Below are 8,794 nucleotides of genomic sequence, written 5' to 3'. Positions count from 1 at the left end.
AATCTGCCAGGAAGTTTCATATCAGTGCACACTCCGTTGTAGAGTGAAAATTTCATTCTCCAACATGATAATGTATGCAAAACCGTATTTGTAAATTTTTTTTTTTTTTTTTTTTACACAAATGTATTGACCAACTAGGATCACGTTAACAACTTCAGTTCCTCTCCTTCCTTTTTTTCCAGTATTCTCTCATTTTCTCCCCATGAAGTCTCTTCCTTTCTTCTGTCCATGTTGTTCCCAATTTTTTATTTCTTCTACTTTGAAAGCCTTCCAAATTTAGTATTTTATTTTTAAAACGGTTTCTTTCTGCTATTTCTGATTCTTTAATGTTGTTTCTTTCAACATCTTTTGTTACTTCTGTAATCCATGCTATTGTCGATTTCTTCTTCCAGAAATATAGGAGTATTTGTTTTGTTAGTCTATTTCCATCCATTCGGTAGACATGTCCAAAAAAGGTTAATCTTTGTTTGGCCATTACTTCAGATATTTTCTCTATATTTTTGTAGATCTCCTCATTACTTTTTATTTTCCAACCATCTGCAGTTTTCATTGCAGCCATTATTTTTCTAATAATCCTTCTTTCCGGTATCTCTAGTTTGTGCATCTTATAGTTCATCGTTAGGCATTCAGATCCATATAAACGTTCTGGTCATTCCACTGCGGTGTAGTGTTTTAGTTTTGTTTTTCTAGATATACATTTCTTGTTGTAAATATTTTTGGTCAAACCATATGCTCTTTCCATTTTGTTAATTCTTACATCTATTGCAGATTTTTCTAGTCCATTCTGTTGTATAGTTTCTCCAAGATATTTAAATTTATTTTCTCGCTCTATTTTACCTATTTGTGTTTCTATGTATTTTGGTGCATTTTTTTATATTTGTCATGAATTTTGTTTTTTCAGCTGAAATTTTGAGACCAGTTCTGTTTGCTAATTTTTCCAGAATGTTTATTTGAGTAACTGCTTCTGTCAGGTTTTCTGAAAGTATTGCGAAATCATCCGCAAAAGCCAAGCAGTTTACCTGAATTCCATTTGTTTTCCTTCCCAGAGTTATTGGTTCAATTTTGTGATTTTTTAAACTCCGAATTCCAGATCCTTACAATTTTTTCTAGAACACAGATAAACAATGAACTTTATTATTATTCATTTAATGTTACTTATTATTTATTATTATTATTGGTCTACCACCACTAGAAAATTGCGCCAAGTTCAAATTCCAACACGATAATGTGTCAAAAACTGTACTTCTATTTGAAACTTCCTGGCAGATTAAAACTGTGTGCCCGACCGAGACTCGAACTCGGGACCTTAGCCTTTCGCGGGCAAGTGCTCTACCATCTGAGCTACCGAAGCACGACTCATGCCCGGTCCTCACAGCTTTACTTCTGCCAGTATCTCGTCTTCTACCTTCCAAACCTTCTCATTCGTGTAATTCTATTTATTATTATTTATTATCGTTTATTATTTATTCAAGATGTCCGATTTTCGCAGTGAGAAAGCCATTTGCGTTACATCCATAACAAAAATCTGTTACAAGTTCCAATTCCAACACCATAATCTATCACACGTACTAAATACTCCACATCCTATGAAGTTTGACTCTCACTTATGTTTTTTTCACTGCTAACATATCAAAATCGCATCAAATAATAAATTGCATTTGTATTAACGTAATTCACATCCTTTGATTTTGCAGGGAAAAAGGACTGAAGTCTTTATTTCAATCAGTATGGCCATCACTTGTTCACCAACAGACTCAGTGCACATCTTTTAGATCGCAGCAGCATCCACAAGGTCTAGGCCCCAACTGAATTAGTTCAAATCGTCGCCACCGGCCAGCGCACAGACCGCTGCCGATGGCTGTCACGTGAGGCGGCTGCTCACTCCCTGGACTGACAGTGCGTGCTCCAGCAGCTAGTCAGCTAGGGCCAGCCCGCGCTAGCCGCTGCACCAGCGATTGCTCCCACTGGACACACTGGAACCTGCCGATGCCGATGTCACACAACCGCCTGTCTGTTCGCAATCAACCACATGTCTCTACTGGACAAAGAATGCACTGCCACACGTGTGACGCCGAAATTTGTTTGCTCCAGAGTGGAATCTCCCCCTACGTCACACAACCGTCGGTCTGTTCGTGATCCACCACGTGTCTTTGTGGGACAAATAATGCACTGCCACACTTTTGGCACTGAAGTTGTTTCCTTGAGACTGGAAACTTCCATGACCGTACAACAGCAAGTTTGCTCACCACATGGCCCCTCGCTAAGTTAAATAATCACCCGACTCTCATCATTCAATCCACATGAGCCCACCGCCTAATTCAAAATCGCCCTGAAAAACACACGCCCCGTATACGTGAGCCATCACGCTCATCAATTTAATCCAACACAAAGTTCTCAACTCAAATCTCTATTTACAAAAGAAATAAAAAAGAACTCACTCAATATAGTGCCCTCCTACCTACAAGTCAATCTAATGCAAAGTTCCCAACTCAAATCCCTATCTACAGAAAATAAGAACTCACCCAAATTCTGTATTATCCCACAAAATACTTAATCTTCTCATTATTCATACAAAATTCTCTCTTTACCAAGGAAAAAAAAATAAAAATATTCATCTCCGGACTTTCTTAATCATGTCCTACAGCGCTTACTAACGCTATTCTTAATACCATCAACCTCCAATTACACTTACATTACTTTTTGTAATAATAAATCATTCATCCTAACACAATACCTCCTAATATACACACACACATTATGATATCAAATCCTGAATTCACAATCATCCAGTCCCTATTCCAAATATCAATTATTTGTCTATAATTTTATAAATTGTAAAATGTTCAGCTCTCAACCATGTCCTGGAAGCAACTGACTAGTTCACTTTTCAGCTACTAGGGGTACTAGTGAACTCAATTACCACTCCCACAAAATTCTCAACAGCCATTCGTTCATCCTAAGATCACGTGATACTACCCCTCGTCATCTTTCTCACTCATCCGTTTTCCACCGCATCGTTTGTTTGTTTTCAGTTGCTTTTTCGTGGTTATTTGCGAATATGAAGAGAGTTAGCTCCAGCAGCAGCAGTATGCCCTCAACACCCAAGAGACCTCGAGTCCACGATACGCCACTACCCAGTAAGTAAATAATTGCTATTTTTCATTATCCATTTTCCTGTATATCTTATATATATTCCGCTTATTAATTATATGTATCTCATTGTTATAGTGGACCTCGCGGTCTTGATCCTGGAATGCGAGGAGCGCACTGGGGTGCAACAAGCTCCTGTGCTCCAGTCACAGCCGGAATTGCCTTGTGAGTATAATTTTAATCTTCTCCTCATTTATATTAACCATTTAAAAATTTGTTTTCTTATTTCATATCACTTTTTTCTTCTTTGTTTCTAGATCACTTAAGGCAAATGCAGTTAGAGTTGGAAGCAGAGCTGGGGGCTGCCCCATGTAGCCCCCTACATAATTGGATTCAGCCCCCAGCTCCATATGCCCCAGAACACCACCACTCACGTGAGTATACCGAAAAATAAATCATCTTTCACTCTAGCTATCCTTTTCAAAATAACTAAAATTATATTTCATTCTGTTACAGGAAACACCATTGATGACCTTATGGCTGTCGACAGACAGATCGAAGCCATCCAGTGACAATTAGAACAACAACAGCCTACTTGTAAGTTTTTAAAAAATTACCTATCTTTAATAATATTAATATACTTATGTCTTTTTCTCTAGCAATTCCATTTATAAAATATTTTGTTTGTTCTAGTCCATTATAAACACTTATTGGATGATGGCTTTGATGATTTTCTCAACGGTGCCATAGACTGCCCTGATGAATTGTTCATGCCGTGGAGTCAGAGCCAAAAAGGTAATTACTCACTCTCCTTATAACCATGTGTGTAAACGTTAGAATTCACCACAGTAGGCAATGTACATATTTACTTTATCTCTACAGCAGTCGACTCTCATCACGGCATGGCGCATATACCTGGTGCGGCTAAACCATCCGGACAGCAGAGCCCACAGAGACACGCTTCCCCGGTAAAGGTGCCGCTGGTCGCCATGCGTGAAGCTGCCGCTGCCGAGGTCATGGAGCCCGTCCCCAGCTGCTTGCACTGGTGGACGCCCCAGCTGCCACGTGCGTCACCTCCACCTCCAGCCGCTGCAGCTACCAAGGCCACAGACACTGCCCCTGGCTGCCTGCACTGAGGCACATCCGCTGGCCCCTCACAGCGGCCACCGCGTGCGTCACCTCCATCGTGCGAGGTACAGCACGCCTCAGCTAGTTATAACAGTAGTATTAGTGATGATGATCCTGTGGCTAATGGCAGTTCTCTCACCCACCCTTTTAGTCAAGTAGATCAGGTCAGTGACACCGTACCTCAGTTGCAGTGCTCGGTGATTGCGGACGCCTTTGAGAAGCGAATCTGGATCACTAGGATCCAAAACCTGGCAAGGGGGTACCGCGATCCTGTTGGATTCCTAAATGCATGCCTCCCTGTCCTGGAAATGCAGCTCCTCAAGGTAGTCAATAATCCACATTATCCCGCCATTAAATGCAGTTCAGTTCTATGCATTGAGTTATCACATCCCCCCAAAGTTGAGTCTGGTGATGGAGAGACCAGCATCCATTATCTTTGAGGGGATAATGGCGTGATAACGCAGAGCACATCAATCACCGAGTGGTTTCGTAAATGCGCCTTGAGTGTCATATTGGGCTGGTTTTCCGAGATGGAAGTCAACAGCTCAGCTAAGGCGCTCAGCCGAATTCTACACCTGGACATCCATATACATGTCCACGATCCGTTAAGTGGAGGGTCTAGCTATTTCGAGGTCCCTCAAGATATAGCTAATAAGCAGGCATGCATTAATGTCCAAAATAGAAAAGATCAGGCTTGTTTTGCAAGGTCAATCCTGGCTTGCAAGAGAAAGTGCGATAGAAGAGATTGTCGTTATCGTCCGACCAGTTACAAAGCCAGTGATATTAGCACATATCATAACTTTGATGGTATTGAATTCCCCGTCAAAATCCAGGACATACCTAAATTTGAGGCGCAGAATACCGGAATATCGGTACACGTTTATGGCCTGGAGAACAAGAAAAAAAGCAAGTCAGATCAGCCAGACAAGCATACTGTCGTCAGTCACCTCTCAAAATTTTCCGGTGAGCGAGAGCTACATGTAAATATGCTTCTCTTTTCTGAAAGTGATAATTATCACTATGTTTTGATCAAGGACATGTCCCGACTCCTCTCCTCCCAACTATCAACTGATTGTCATGTAAAACATATTTGTTTAAGGTGCCTTAATTATTTCTCCTCTGAACAGTTATTAGCAATGCATTTAGTGGAGGTGTATGCCCAAGGATGCACTACGTGTTATCATGCATACCGAGGAAAACAAAATCATAAAGTTTAGGAATGCTCACCACCAGGAGCGGTGTCCATTTGTAGTGTACGCTGACTTTGAATGCCTCCTCGCTCCTGTGACCTGCTGTGAAGGCGATCCAATGACCTCACACATTACCTTTATAGAGAAACATGTACCATATGGGGCAGTGTACCAAACTGTATCGTCATATGACTCCAACCTTAACCAATACAAATCTTATGTCGGGGTTAATCCTTCAGTTTGGTTGCTCTCTGAGCTTGAAAAACTTTCAGGAGAAGTTGATATGCTGTACAGCGCCAACGTTCCCATGGCCAAATCGAAGGAGAATGAAGATTTGTATAATAAAGCGACTGATTGCCATATTTGTGGGCTCCCATTAGACAGTAAAGTGGAAACTCCTCGTAGGGATCACTGCCATCTTACGAGGAAATTCCGCGGTGCAGCTCACAACGCTTGCAATTTGAAGTACCAGTTACCTAGATACATACCTGTTTTCTTCCATAATTTAAGTGGGTATGACGCTCACTTTCTAGTTGAGCACTCGGCTAATTTCAGTTTGAAGAAAGATCAGGTGAGTGTCCTACCTGAGAGCGTCGAGAAGTATATTTCATTCTCCAAATGAATGATGCCAAGAATTACGCTGCGCTTCCTCGATACACTACGCTTTATGCAGGCACCACTACAGAAACTTGTTGAGACTCTTCCTCGTGGGGAAATGCATATCACTCGAGCTGCATTTTCCGACAAGGAAAAGTTACAACTTGTGACTAGGAAGGGGGTTTTCCCATATGAGTATGTGGATAGTATGGCCAAACTCAACGAAACCAGGCTACTCGACATAACTGCATTCTCCAGCAACCTCACAGGCGACGCTATAGTGAATGCAGAGTATGAGCATGATGTGAATGTCTGGCGGGAATTCAGTATTTCTCATTTAGGAGAGTACGCACGGGTTTACATGGACACAACGTGCACTTGCTTGTGGACGTTTTCGAGAAGTTCCGGAGTCTATGTATGACCACATATTATCTGGACCCTGCCTTTTATTACACGGCACCTGGGTTGTCTTGGGACGCGATGCTCAGGAAAACGAACTGCACTATTGAATTATTGACCGATCCTGACATGTTTCTTTTCTTTGAGCGGGGGATCCATGGGGGCTTTGCCAATGTATTCATAGACACGTGAAAGCAAATAATCCCTGGATGGGTGACAGGTTCAACGCATCCCTTGATTCAAGTTACATAATGTATGTAGACATCAATAAATTATATGGGCACACCATGCAGCAATCACTGCCGATTGGTGATTGGTGAGTTTCGGTGGCTGTTTGAAGATGAAAGCAAGAAAGCAAGGGATTAGGTGGAAAAACCAGGGGTGGGGGGTGTGTTGTGGAGGCAGAACTACCATACACTATTAGTTTGCATGAAGCGCATACCGATTTGCCACTGTGTCCAGAGCAATTAGTTCCGCAAGGAGGCTCCACACCTAAACTGATGACAACGCTGGGGGATAAGCAGAGGTACATTATTCATTATCATAACCTCCAGCAATGCCTCAGCTTGGGTATGGAGCTGGTTAAAATCACCTGGGCCATCTCCTTCAAGCAGTCCCCCTGGTTGGAGGAGTATATTGATTTGAATACGAGACAGAGAACTTCTGCATCGTGTGACTTTGAGAAAGATTTTTATAAATTAATGAGTAATTCAATTTTCGGTAACACTATGGAGAATTTCAGGGAACAACATGAAATTTTTATTAGAAAGCAACAGGATGGGCGTTATTGCGTAAGAAAATGCAGTGCCAGGCCAAATTTTAAAAGGTTCACCATTTTCAATAAGAACTTTGTTGCTGTGGAGATGGCGAAAACTGCAGTAAAGTTTACTAAACCTATCTATGTGGGAATGTGCATACTAGACCTATCCAAACTCCACATGTACCGCTTTCATTATCAGTTTGTGAAAACTCATTTCGCAGATCCTAAAGTACTTTATATGGATACAGATAGCTTCATCTACTGGGTGAAGACCTGCGATCCATATGACATAATTAGGTGCCATGGCAATGAATTCGACACGTCTTCTTATGTGGACAATAATCCTTATGGTATTGTTCCACAAAACAAGAAGGTTAATGGTCTCATGAAAGACGAGGTGAATGGATTTCCGATTTTGGAGTTTGTAGGTCTTCAGTCAAAAAGTATGTATATCACACATTGGAAAGTCCCACTCAGAGACAGGCTAAGGGAGTATGGTGAATGGCCTCGAGAGCCCTATCTATCTAAGACTATTTGCAGTGCCTACATGGTGGTGTTCGCAGTGCTGAGCTGCAGCCACCGCATATGGTATGGCAAACAAGTATTCGTTCAATAGTGCATGAGGTCTACACTGTACTGCAGTTTAAAATCGGTCTGTCGCCTGACGATAAATGAGTCATCTGTGATGGCGGCATTGAAACTCGCCCATACTCACACTACTCACTTGTGGCAAAAGAAGAGGTGGGGGACTCTGATTGAGAGAGAGTGAGAGATAGTGAAAGAGAGAGAGAGAGAGAGAGAGAGAGAGAGAGAGAGAGAGAGAGAGAGAGATAGCAAGAGTGTCTGCGGAGTAGTAGTATGACCCTTTTATCATAGTGTAAATATTGGATAAGACTGTTTTGTAGTGTGTATCAGCTTGCATGCTTCTGTGTATGAGTGTGTGAATGTGTGCGAGCCTGAGTTAAGTGTGTCTGTGTGTAAAAATAAATATTATTTATTCTACCAAAGAAAAAATAATAAAAAAACAGAAAAAACAAAAAACTAAAATAATATATATATATATTGATATATATATATTTTTTTTTCAATGACTATTACTAGTTAATGTATACAGGGTGTTACAAAAAGGTACGGCCAAACTTTCAGGAAACATTCCTCACACAAAAATTAAGAAAAGATGTTATGTGGACATGTGTCCAGAAATGCTTAATTTCCAGGTTAGAGCTCATTTTAGTTTCGTCCACCTACGCTCAATGGAGCATGTTATCATGATTTCATATGGGATACTCTACCTGTGCTGTAGAACATGTGCCTTTACAAGTACAACACAACATGTGGTTCATGCATGATTGAGCTCCCGCACATTTCAGTCGAAGTGTTCGTACGCTTCTCAACAACAGATTTGGTGACCGATGCATTGGTAGAGGCGGACCAATTCCATGGCCTTCACGCTCTCCTGACCTCAACCCTCTTGACTTTCATTTATGGGGGCATTTGAAAGCTCTTGTCTATGCAACCCCGGTACCAAATGTAGAGACTCTTCGTGCTCATATTGTGGATGGCTGTGATACAATACGCCATTCTCCAGGGCTGCATCAGCGCATCAGGGATTCCATGCGGCGGAGGGTGG

Source organism: Schistocerca piceifrons, chromosome X (genome assembly GCF_021461385.2).
Source record: "Schistocerca piceifrons isolate TAMUIC-IGC-003096 chromosome X, iqSchPice1.1, whole genome shotgun sequence".
NCBI lineage: Eukaryota > Metazoa > Arthropoda > Insecta > Orthoptera > Acrididae > Schistocerca > Schistocerca piceifrons.
The sequence above is the reverse complement of the archived record's forward strand: the minus strand, read 5'-3'. Positions refer to the sequence as shown.